The sequence below is a fragment of the Microtus pennsylvanicus genome, chromosome 3 (assembly GCF_037038515.1).
Source record: "Microtus pennsylvanicus isolate mMicPen1 chromosome 3, mMicPen1.hap1, whole genome shotgun sequence".
NCBI lineage: Eukaryota > Metazoa > Chordata > Mammalia > Rodentia > Cricetidae > Microtus > Microtus pennsylvanicus.
In genome coordinates this window covers 91137177-91150193 of record NC_134581.1, presented here as the reverse complement: position 1 = coordinate 91150193, position 13017 = coordinate 91137177, and the positions used below count along the sequence as shown (strand labels likewise).

Below are 13017 nucleotides of genomic sequence, written 5' to 3'. Positions count from 1 at the left end.
CACTCCCCGACTGGATGAGTGTTCACCCCTTGCATTTCAATATAAGGTCTTAAAGAAGATCCCTTTTCATTGTTTCATTTTATGTTTTCATGCATACAGTATCTTTCATACAGTAAGAAAAACTGATCATTTTAAGACTTAAATCCACATTGTATTTCATGTAAAGAGACTGTGTGTGTGTGTGTGTGTGTGTGTGTGTGTGTGTGTGTGTGTGTGTGTGCATGTGTCCATTCCTGCACATTAAGATAGAAATAAAGAGTAAGCAATACAGAGAAAGTAGTGGGATGGGAGGCTCATTGTTCCACAACCTAGGATATTTAAGATCTAACACTGTAATTTTCAGTTGATCATTAAAAGTCAGAGTGTGCCTGTTGGAGATAGAAAGACAATTGATACATTAGTGACTAAGCATCTGCTTTGCTGACGACTTGACATGTAAATTCCTAAAGTCTCTTAGTTCTACAATTCTAGAGAACTCCTGCAGATGTAAAAACTCTGATGTATTTTACTCACATTATCTTAACTGTAGCGTTTTCTTCTGGCGAACTCTTGGCCCTACACATCTGCCTGGTCCCTCCCTGCCCCACCCAGTTTGGGCATTCACACAGTCTTGCTAGCTTCTTGGAACACAGGCTGCCTGCAGAGTGTCTATGCTGGCCTTGCAGACATCGCTTAAATGGTGCAGGTAAGTAATTTATTGATCTGTAAAGCACTCCGGGATTCTCTGCAAGGGATTATGTCACGCCAACGCCAGGCAATAAAATAAAAAAATGATGGACTTTGTGAGCACAGGGTGATTTAGGGGTTGTAGTTGGAAGTGTACGTAAAGTACATTTTAAGTGGAAATCAGCGTGCGTAATGAATTATTCTTGCTTTGGAAGGCTGACTGGGAGTTCATTTTCCTGGCTTCCTACATGATAGCTAATCTGCTAATCATACACTAGAGAACAATGGACAGTCCCCAAGTGGCATGGAAGGTGGAGTGGGCCAGAGCTGTCAGCACAGTAAGTATATTAAATGAGACAATCACACCTCATGCTTGGAAGAATCCTCAAGAAACGTCTCCTCCCCCACCCCTATCATTTACATGTGGAAACTATCCAACTCATGAAAGAAATGTTGGAGAAATGCTTGCCACCTCTCCTAGCCAGCTTAACAGCAGATCCTGAAAGAGGAACACTGCCCTGGATGGAGCCAAAGGAGAAGCCATGCTTGGTATGGGACTCAGGAGACTGCAGGCACAACCACAGTGGTGAGAGCTGAATCAACGAGTGCAGATGTTCTGGAATAGAAAGTATCATTTTCTAGGCTGCATCTCATAGCACACTGTAGACTTTAAGATTAAATTAGAGGCTCAGAGCACACCCTTGACATGAGGACTTGAGTTCTATCCTCGGCACCTCCCTGAAAAAATTAAATTGAGCTGACAAGGAAACACTGTGATTTTCGCTAATTCTTGCTCATAAGAAAGACTTGGGCAAGTAAGAGATAGGTTTTCTGTATTTCATAGTTTCCATGGATACTTTCTATACCTTACTTCCCTTAATGCAGGCTGTCAGAAACATACCAGGATTGCTTTGTTTGCTTGTATTTATTCATTCACCCATTCATTTATTCTCTTGTCAATATTCATGAGTCACTTTCCATATGCCAGCATCGTGCTAAGCACTTAGAACATAAAGTCCTTGTCCCTAAGGGCAATGCAATATAACAATATAAAACAGACAGGAATCCAACCTTTAATGTATTGTGACACAGAGGGACTCATCAAATGCTATGAGAGCACAGAAGTTAGATGCCTAAACTTGACTGTAGGTAGGTGCTGCATGACCCTTTTGGGACATGGGACAACTGTGTTAAATTTTAGGGGCTGAGTAAAAGTTTATCAAGTCTGGGTTGGAGAGGAGGAGAAGTTTGTTAAGCAAAATAGGTGACATAAGAAAAGCACCATTAATGAGAACTTTTGTGCCCATGTATAATCAACCATTATTGGAAGAGATTTTTCTTTAGCAGCTGGGCCAAAAGGCACAGAGTGCTTGTGAAAATAAACTCTATACACAATTGCATATTAGGTATTTCATGGCATGCAGCAATATACCAATCTGGTTAGCTCTCCAAGTGCTTTCAATTTGTTTGGGAGAAACAATGCATTAAAAACATTCTATTGAATTGGAGGACAAAGCAAAAGGGAACCAAAAATTATGTGTGATTGTGAAAAGAGGGGTGTATGTGATAAGTGCTGTGAGCTAGAAGGAGGGATGACCACGGTGAATGGGGGTACCAGAGGTGAGTTGATCCACATTAGCATCTGCTTTGGAAAGCAGCAAACAAGAAAGCATCATGTAGTGAGACCCAAGTGGGGCTGTAGTACAGGGACCAGAAGTACACTGGCATGGATGGGGTTGCAAAAATTATCTATGAGGTACTCCAATAGGCAACATCTACCAGCCGAACGCAGTGTCCCACAGGACTGCAGATCCTGGATCTCCCAGGTCACCTTCCTCGTCTGCAAAGGGGATCTGGCATTTGTGAGGTTCTTCAGGGGACTTAAGAAACAACTTCTGAAATGACAGGAGAACAGTTCCTGGAAACATGAGGTTTTCAATAAATGAGTTTTATGCTGCACATGGTTGGCAACTTGTGTGCAGTATCAACACAAAATTGACATTCAATAAATTTCATAAGAATCAATGAAAACGGGATACAAAATCAATGAGGTATCGGGGAGCCAGATTGCACACCAGCCTGGAGGGTTAGGTCCTGGGTTGTTAACCTCAATAGGCTACGACAAGTATTAGATTAAAAATAAAAAAGAATGCCGTAATTTTAAAATTTTATTTTAGGAAGAAGAATCTGTTAACCACGTGTCAGAATGAAGCTGGGAGAAATTGGAATTAGAGAAATCTATCTACATGAATAATATTCAAAGCCTGGATTGAACTGTTAGCTCCGCAAAGAGAAGAAAAAGAGAGGATTGGAGACAGTGCCAAGGAGCACACGTGGGAACTAATGATGGCCTGGAAGGGGCGTGGGTCTCAGAGAAGCAATTTGCTTTGTGGAGAACTTAAGTTAGACCCATTCTGATTTAAACATGATGACGGGAAAGATGCTGGGGACAACTGGGGGACAACCAGGCAGAAGTATCCTATTACCCATAGGAGTTACATTACCAAGAGCACAATTGAAAAGTAAACTGGGGAGGGCTGAGAACAGTGCCACAAATTAGATTGGCTGAGCCTCAACGGTGCCTTACAAAGGGATGCCACTTCCTACGCATGTCGATACTTGATGACTGAAGGCACATGAGGTCTGAATCGAAAATATATCAATTATATAAACAAAAAGTCTAAGATATTTAGGATATATTTAGGAAGAAAGATAGAAATCAGGTGAACCATATTCTGATGATAAAATTCTACATTTATTACATTTTTATTGAGGTTTCATCTGGCTACTAAAGAAATCTAATTCAAATATGTAAATAATTAAATAAGGTAATTATTAAAACAATATTCCGAGGAACTTTCCTATTCCTGGTGTAGCTTACAGTGCCCAGGTGTTGAGTTTTAATAATTATGTCATTAATAAATAGCAATTTGCTGTTTTTAGCACACAGAAGATATCCTATTAAATCCAAATTAAGATGCTTTATTAAGCACTGTGCAGTCCTGTGGGGCTGAGAATGCACATAAAGACTTCCTAGAACTCATGCAGATCTATTCCTCCCAGATGGCTTCCATCGCTGCCAGAGGCACTTCCCTCTGCTCACGAGCGAAGGTCTAGGATGTCCAAAATCACTCAGGACAGTGTCCAGGGCAGGGATTTCTTGGTTGCTGTGTCCTAGGAACTTCTGACTTCACAGTGTTAAAAGACCAAATCCTAGGTACTGGCCACCTTTGGCTTTCAGACCTCACAGAGAGACTCAGGCCATTATAACAGCCTGAAGCAAAATGTCCCATGTTGATGGGGGAAACTATTAAAGATGCAGCGACTGCATGCCAGGCAAATCCTACCACAAAGCTGTTTTGCTTAGGAATAGGTCAGGCTGTGTGGCAAGATATGGACTATCTTTCCTCAATCCGGACTAAAACAAGGTCAGCCAAGAGCATAAAGAAAATGCTCTTATCCTAGAAGTCCCTTCGTGAAATGCATCCCACTTCTCTCCTAGCCTCACCCCAGATACCCTCCTGTCTGTTGCCTCCACTAGTCCCAAAACAACTCAAACTCTTCCTGATCTAAAGGTCCCTCAAGTGTTCCCAGTTTTCTTCACATAGCTTGTCTGTCCTCGCCTTTGCATCCTGGCCTCTCAAAGATGTCTTCCATGGCCATCATTTCTAAGATTGAGTCTTCATACTGGGTTAATTGTTCCATAATCATTGTCGCTTCACTTACTTTGTGGTGCTGGAGAACTAAGTTGACTGCCTTCAGCATGATAGGTGATCATTCGACCACAGAGCTATACTCTCAGGCTGGTCTCTTCTAAAGGTTCTCTTGATCACTGAACTGCTCAGTACATGCCTTCATGTCCAGCAAACTTCACGTTCATGTTTCACAGATGTGTTATGAATGAATGGGTGTTTTTGTAAGGCTGAACAGATATGTGAACAACTGAAAGTCCCTGAATATCCTCAAGATCTATGTGGCACACAAACCAATGATGATAGTATTCAGCTTTCAAATGTGAAAATATCTCCCTCTATATAGATCACTGACATAATCTCTCTCTCTCTTACACACACACACACACACACACACAAACACACACACACAGACACAGACACACACACAAATTTTCCTTAGCAATTAACCCAGTGAATCGGTATTATTTCTAAAGTAACTCATCATGACAACTTTGAAGTGTTTCCTATGACACAGACTTCTACCATTGATATCAATAAACCCCAGGCTAATGGTAACTCCTTATTCATCTGGTGATGAGCTGAGAATGCTGATGTTCCATAGGAGTGGGGACCTAGGAAGTTATTCAAGGACGCGTAACTGAAAATTGCAGTGAGATGTGTGAGTTTTGGTAAGAGATTTTATTGCTAAAAAAGTCGTTGGAATTGCAAGTACATATATAAAAACCATATCTAAAAAAGAAATGTGACACCCATGTTTTGTGCACATTGCCTGCTTGGGAAACCCTGTTGTGCCTTAGACAATTTGCAGGGAAAGAGTTCACTGATAATATTTTAAGAATCATATGAGGAATTTCCATTATTATTATTCACAAATGGAGAGTTAGAGGGACTGTAGCCATTTGTTCAAGGGCAAATTGCCAATCAGGGAAAAAACAAAACGTATCAGTAAGTTATGGGTGACGCCCGCTGTCTGCTCTTCTCAGAGACCAATCTTGTAGGTTCCAACCCTGAACTCCTTAGGTTTTGCTAAAAATATCTACCCCACATCACCATCCACCCAACTCCTTAATCATGGAACCATGGGCAAGGGTTATTCTTCTCATCTGAACATTTGCATCATTTGCTCCATCCCGTTCCTTCGTTTGTAGCTCCATGGCAACACTGGTGTATCCATCAGGAACTTAGATGCAGGAGACTCTCAATACTATGTGTACAGTGTAATTCTCTACCACAGAGAGGATAGGAGGATCCACCAGTGTGTTTTTGTTCTAACTTCCCATCTCTGCACGCATAGTGGAATCTCTTGCTTATTCCCTCCTGGGCCCATCTTGCTCTCCTTCCTCTCATTCATTTTCCTTCATTTTGAACTGAACCAGAGATATGGTCCTGGGGACACTTCTGAAGAAGCAACTGTGGCTGCAGGCACACAGGTCCATTGGACTGCATCTACCTGGTGACAGAGAAGTCATCAATAAGTCTGCCTATCTTAAGTTGACGACTAATAGAAGTTCTTATGAGGTCTACTGTGATTGATTAGGTTCGTCATTCTCTTGCTCTGTTACCTCCCTGTCTTCTATGTTTTCCCCTTCTTTCTTTCTTCCTTTGAAGTATCTACATGCTGCGGTGTACATCTATAGAACTGTGGGGTCTGTGGTGTTATTTAAATAGAGTAACTCTAAGATTTGTATCAGAAGACCAAGCATTAAGTTTAGATCTTCAAATTGCTAGTGATATAAATGTACCTAAATCATTTCACTAGCTGATTGCATTAATTATATTAGTACCTTTCTTAACCCATGCTTTATGGGTTGGAGAAAAATATGGAAATATCACATTTTAATACAAGATATTATTCAAGTATGACTCAGTAGTATTAAGAGTACTCATGTATCTCTGGAGGCCAATATGAAGAGAAATGCAAACTTCTGCACAAGGGAATTTTCTTGATTTAAAGGACAAGGTGAGATGGTTACCATGCCTGCGCTCCTGTTGGCAGAGGCTATCCAGCGCTCCAGAGGTAACAATGGCCCCTTGGGTAACAGCAGCTTCAGGCTGATAACTCAATCCCAGCCTCAGACAGGCACAGGCTTCCTCTCTTGCTAGCAAAGAACTGAGCAAAACTGGATGTTCCCAATCCCAGATGAGTTTGAAAATGTGAGATCTCTAATGATCCAACCTCGGCGAGGGGGATTATCTTTCATCAGAACACGTATGTCATTTGTAACATCTCATTCTTCCTCTCTCAGCTTCTCCATATGAAACCCAGGAAAACCCATGGAGCCCTGGGAGGAACTCCAGTGATTTATTCAGGATTAGTCATAAACCAGTGGTTCTGAAGTCTGCAATGTGGGCCTTTCAGGATCAAGTGCAATGTGGAAGGAAGTTGTTAGGAGCTCTGCTCTCGGACACAGTTTAATCATTCCTGATGAAGACATAGAAGAACACAGTAAACATTCATCACACCATGCTTCCCTGCTTCAGGATATGTTTGTGCAATTGGGATTCCACAGCCCCTACCTATAACCGTAAGTGCTCCATTATAGTGGGCACCAATGACGAAGTTGGTAAAAAAGTGTCTCCTCATCCATTGTTTTATGTAAGAACATCGGAGAAGGATGCTTATCATGACCCAGCCTCTCACTCAGACATGACTGGCTGGGTTCCAGTTTCTAGAACAGTGTTACAGAGTTGGGACTGAGTGGCTTGCTTGCCTTACACCACCATCCTGATATGGACCAGCTCCTAAGTCACCAGTTCATCAAAGGACAGACAGATGGTATGGGAAACCCTGGGTTATGGAGCAACAGAAACAAATTCAAGAGGCCCTGGAGAGCTTCTGGCCGGCTGTTCAGCCCAGCTGCTTCTTTGGAGATTCTCCTGGCTATGCCTCAGGCATTGCCTTCACTGTGCTGGGAAAAGGACTGGAGCTACCCACGTAAGCAGCTAAGCCAAGTCCATCATGATGTAGGCAGCCAGACACATGCAGCCTCTAATCAGGTATCTCTGAAAAACCAGAGCCAAGTTTCCACAGCCAGAAAGTCTCCAAAATTAAAATCTGCCTAACCTGAAGAGGGAATCAATTAACCTGATTCACTACGCAGTTTTACAAGGAAGGGGAAAAAATAAAAAACAACAACAGGAAAAATGTGTGTGTGTTTGTGTGTTTATTATTCCTCATGGAAGAAAGATATTATTTGCTGATCACCTAATAAGGACTATATTCTTGCCATGCATTTCCCATTTAATTCAGAACACTCAAGCCTTAAAGACCTAATGAAATTCCATCGAAAGACGAAGGAAGTGGTGAATGTCAGAGTCCAGCTCTTGCTACAGGATTTGGGGGATCAAAGTGAATGTGTAGGGATAATTGAAGAGCACTTAGTGGGCTGCTAAACACTCTACAAATGAATGCTATTGTGAGTGAGATAGTATGGAGTCCAATCAATTAGTGGTCAACAGCTTAACTATTTGCTATACAAACCAACCCTGAATTGCTGACTAGGCCTTCCTTATCCTGACCAGCTACATCTTCTGAGCAATCCAATGCATTCTCAGCATCCAGAACAGACATGGGGACAGGCAACAATGCTTCTGATATTCCAGCTTCTAAATTCCCCTGGGGCCACAGTCCTGCTGCAGCCTCTGAAACCTCACCGCAGGGCCCATTCAATCTTTTTCTTGGATCTCTTGGCATCTTGCTGGAGTCCATTTCTCAAAAGCAAGAAGGCATATGTAATTACTGAGACGAAGTTGACCAATTCAAGCAGGCCACGCAGTGATAATGGTCACTTTTATCCCAGACACAGCTTGTTCTTTTGTTTGTTTCATTTTCTGTTTCTCTTTGTTTTGTCTTCTTTTCAGAGACAGGTTTTCTCAGTGTAGCTTTGGAGCCTGTCCTGCAGCTTACTTTGTAGATGAGGCTGGTCTCGAACTCACAGAGATTCACCTGCTTCTACCTCCTGAGTGCTGGGATTAAAGGCGTGCACCACCACACCCGGCCCCAGACACATCTTTGTAGGAGTTTCCTATACATGCTCTAAATGACTAGCCTAGGACTTATAAAAAGATCCCGTTAGGCATCAAGAACTCTGCAAATTCAGCCTTGGTGGCTCCAGTCCCCCGCTATGGGGCAGAGATGCAGAAATGTTGTTCCTTAGAATGCAGTTCCTGCTAGTCACTTTCTTTTCCAAACTCAGGAAGAAATAAACATGCACTTGCTTCTGTTCAGACACTTACCTCAAGCAAAGAGCTATCTCTTAACTACACTTGTCTGTGCTAGCACCCTTCCCCAGGATAAATCTGTGTTTCTGTATGTTGATGTAAGTGATGTGAACGCATCTATGAGGATGCCTGCACAGGCTAGCACACTCTCATGGCCACGATTCCCTCCACTCATTCTTTTCCCGCTCTTAAAAACGTGCCTACGTGCTGAACATTGCTCTCTCTCTCTCTCTCTCTCTCTCTCTCTCTCTCTCTCTCTCTCTCTCTCTCTCTCTCACACACACACACACACACACTACCCTGTTCAGGTCACACGGAGGCCAACCAAGTCCAAGTGAAAATGGAGGCCACGTCCCCAGGTGGTCCCTTCTCAGCACTGAAGAAGTCTGTGTCTGTGCTGTCGTTCAGCTGCCTGCCACCTATACACCTCCACGCTCAGCTGCCTTTCTGGTGTCATTTGCACTTTAATTCCTAATTGCCTAACAGCACTGGTAGTTAGGCACTCAACAATGGCGATAAATCTGCGAGCAGTGGGAATTATGTTGCCTGCACTAGGAAGGTCCCCATGAACGCCTGGCTGGCTGTACCCCTGGCTGCAGGAGAATGCGAATGGTTTCAAGAACATTCCTCTTTCCCTTATATCTACTACCTGCAAAGTCAAGTTAGACAGAGACAAGACTGCCTTGGGGAGAGCTTCTGCCTTCCTCCAGCAGCACAGTAGTGATAATGTTCGTGCCAGAATGAAAACTCAAGTCGTCTTCAGGCTCCTGTGCCAGTGATCTCTGGGACCATCTTAGGCAAGTAAAGACACAGCTTATTACGTGACCTTGACTCTCAAGGTTCCCACTGCAGTCCCGGGTTACTTGGCAACTGGTTTTAAACTGATTTTGTGTTCTCAGCCCTTATTGGCACTAAATCCTTCATAAAGGTTATGGTTGAAGCCTCTCCCCCTTAGCATGAGTGGTAAACAGGCTGGCCTGTTTGTGTTGAGCTACAAGTTCTCAGAGAGAGTCATAGCTCTGAGAATCCCCTGCGAAATGTCACAGTGCTGGAGCAGGAGAGGGAGGTGCAGCCTGGGAAAGAAAAAGTTTCAACATGACTTCTTGTTAATACAAAGCTTGTCAAACACATCACCCAGAAATACTGAATGTCTTTATTAGATTCTTTTATCTCCCTCCGAGATTGGAAGGACGCACCAGTTGCTTCTCGGTGGCGATGTCATCATCCAGAAACTAATTAAAGGCTACGCAGGAAGCTGGGGCACTCACACTCTGGAGAACAAAATGCATTAGCAAGCAAAGTAAAAAAAAAATTACAAGTGAACTTTATATCGAAAAGGGCAAGTTGGGAATTTGACAATAACTCTTCTTTCTCCCTCACCAGCTCACAGCAGGTGAAAGTGGGCGCATCAGGCTGTCAATGAATCTTGATGCAAGGCCATCTGCTCCTTAGCATCTCAGGAAAGGATTTCTCCTATCTGGGTACCAAGGGATGAGGACCAAATGACCACTTGCTATGGGAAATGCAATCAGGTAGGTTTCAGCTCAGACACTGCCCCTGCGATTGAGATATGCAAAGATGTGTATATCTGAATGACATTTATTTACCTGTGCAGATTGAAGCAACTGACCAGTCAGTTCAAAGTTTGTAGGAGTACAGGGAAGGCAGACTGAAGAAGATGATGCACTTCATGCCAACAACAACCCACAATCTGTGCCCTTGTTGTCTTTAATTATGGAACAGGCTTCCCCTGTGTATCCTGTGAACATTGTCATTCTACTGCTTTATGGCCACCAAAGGTCTCTCCAGGTGCCATGGCATTTTTCTGCTCATGCTTTATAGTCTTTCATGTCTCACTATTCAGAGTCCAGACACTGAAACACAATAAGCTGTCTTTGTCACTCAAGGACCATCACCCCTTCCCACTGATCCCATGGCTACCATAGACCATGATGCTTGGGACATTCCCTGATTTATACCTTGGTTTGTGAAGCGTCTTCTGTCTTACCGGCTCTGTCTTATTAGCTCTGATTTCTGAGACGTTGTTCATATTTTGAACACACCTTGTCTTCCACTGGTCTTTTAATAATTATTGACTGGATGACTGACAGTGAATCGTGGAATAAAAGCAAAAGCCTGAATGCTTGCTGTTCACTCAGAGCAGAGCTTAAAGCCTTGCTTTGACACAGCAGGGCCACCGCTGCTTGGCATACTTTCCCTTCTACTTTTGTCTAAGATGATTCTTGACCAAGGAAGACATATGAGCTAACAAGCATTGAGGGTCATCTATAGAAATGGGGATCCAGAGAACCAGGGTAGCCAAGAGCTCAGTAATGTTTTGGCATCAATTAGCTTGAGTCCAACCCTGGATACCAGTCCACTGTTAACTTATCTGCCATCCAATACAGACACAACATACACATCAACACAATTTTTGTAGTAGTAAAATATATATCATCTATGTATCACCTTAAATGTTTTTAAATCTAAAGTCCAATAACAGTAAATACATTTACAAAACCAAGTATTTTTGAGATGGTTATCTAATGATTCAGTATTTTGTCTATAACACATGTTACATGTTGCATAATAGCCCATGAAAGGGTGACTATGATGAGAGATTTAGATAGCTCATGTAGTGCCCAGCACATGCTAAGGGACCACACTCATGAATCTATATACAAAAGCAGTTGTTGTACCTGCTTTGGTTGGAACTGCTCCAACTAGAATTACATCAGCCAGTGTCATCCTAACCCAATTCCAGGTGCCACATCTTATCCAGTCTGAGGACCAATTCTTTGTGTCCCTTATTATTAAGTCATAATTTTCCCTGGATCCCCTTTTCTTCCTTAGCTTGGTGTTTCCACCCTGTCTTGTCCTCTTGTCTTCCTGGCTACTCCTCAGTTCATTGCTCAGAGGCGGAGAGTTATATTTCCTGGCCATGAGACACTTCAATAACTGCTATCAGATGCTCTTGGATTCAGAGTTCACTGCTTTCCTTTACGCCACACGCTAATATGGGAAATCCTGGCCGCCACACATTTTAGCAACATGGAGATAGAAGTCAGTTTTTTCCCTCCGCAAAAATGATGGTATAATAATGGCCCTTCCTGCAGGGCTTTCCTAGAGATTTAATGTGTTCACATGTATAAAGAGCTCAGAACAATACTGAGCTCAATAATGTGTGCTCAATAAAGCCAATGCATTTACAGTGTCCCAAATAGAATTCTGGATTCTTCCTCTTCCTACTCCAAAACCTCTTCCTCTCCTCGCATGCCCCTTCTTAATTAATCACACAGTTGCCAACCTAATCTCTTTGAACAAAGAAACAGGAGTTGCCCTTAATTTCCCTCATTCCCTCGCTTTCCTTGTCCAACTATTAAATCTTGTTCACTTTATTTCAAAAAAAATAACCCTTACCCTCCCTAAATCTCATTTTTCTCTCTTGGATAAGCCCTCCACTTATCCAAGTCTGCTTTATACTGTTATTTTTTTTTTTTTTTTGGTTTCCTTCTCCCATTTTACACAGACACACCATTCTCTTCACTACAGAGAGATTTAAGAACCGCTGAATCAGGGCTTCTCAACCTGCGGGTCATCACGACCCCTTTAGGGTCACAGATCTAAGATCCTGCATAGCAGATATTTTCATTAGTATTCCTAATAGTAGCAAAATTACAGTTATAAAGATAACAGTGAAATAATTTTATGGTTGGGGGGTCACTACAACATGAGGATTTGTATTAAAAGGTTGCAGCATTTAGGGAGGTTGAGTACCACTGAATTCTAGATCAATTCTCTCTATCTATCTATCTATCTATCTATCTATCTATCTATCTATCTATCTATCTATCTATCTCACACACACACACACACACACACACACACACACACACACACACAAGTCCCTACCACCTCTATTTATAACCCTCCAGTAGCATCTGACTATAATGAGCACAAAATTCAATGTTTATAGCTGTGTCTCCCAAACTCTACCCAGCTGGCTTGGGTGGAGTCACCATTATGCCTCGGGCTATTTTCACTCAGCTCTCTGATATGTTCTCCACTCCTTGTAGATGCTAAGCATGTTTTTTTTTAAATATGACTTTACAATTTCTGTTCCTTATCCCCCTCCTCCCCAAAAAAACCCTCTTCACCCAAATTATCATATGGTTAGTGGTTTACTACTTAGACCTCATGCCAAATGTTTCTTCCTGCTCATCCTTTTAAAACAGCCCCACCCCACCCCAATGGTTTCCCTTTAGCTGTGTATGACACACATTTCCACCTGAATTTCTAGTTTGTTTGTTGAGTGTTCATTGTTTCTATCTCTTCATTGGACTTTTTCCTCCCAGCAGTACTGAGAATTGGATCCAGGACCTAGCACAAATCCATGAAGAAATTTACCGCATTAGAATGTATTCTGCAAGGGTTG

At 42.4% G+C, this 13017-nt stretch overlaps 1 protein-coding gene across 6 annotated transcripts in view; it reads right to left on the bottom strand.

Moving 5' to 3' along the window:
* Ntm (neurotrimin) overlaps positions 1-13017 on the bottom strand; it is a 978968-nt gene that overhangs the window by 120376 nt on the left and 845575 nt on the right. The gene's annotated exons all lie outside the window — the stretch shown is intronic.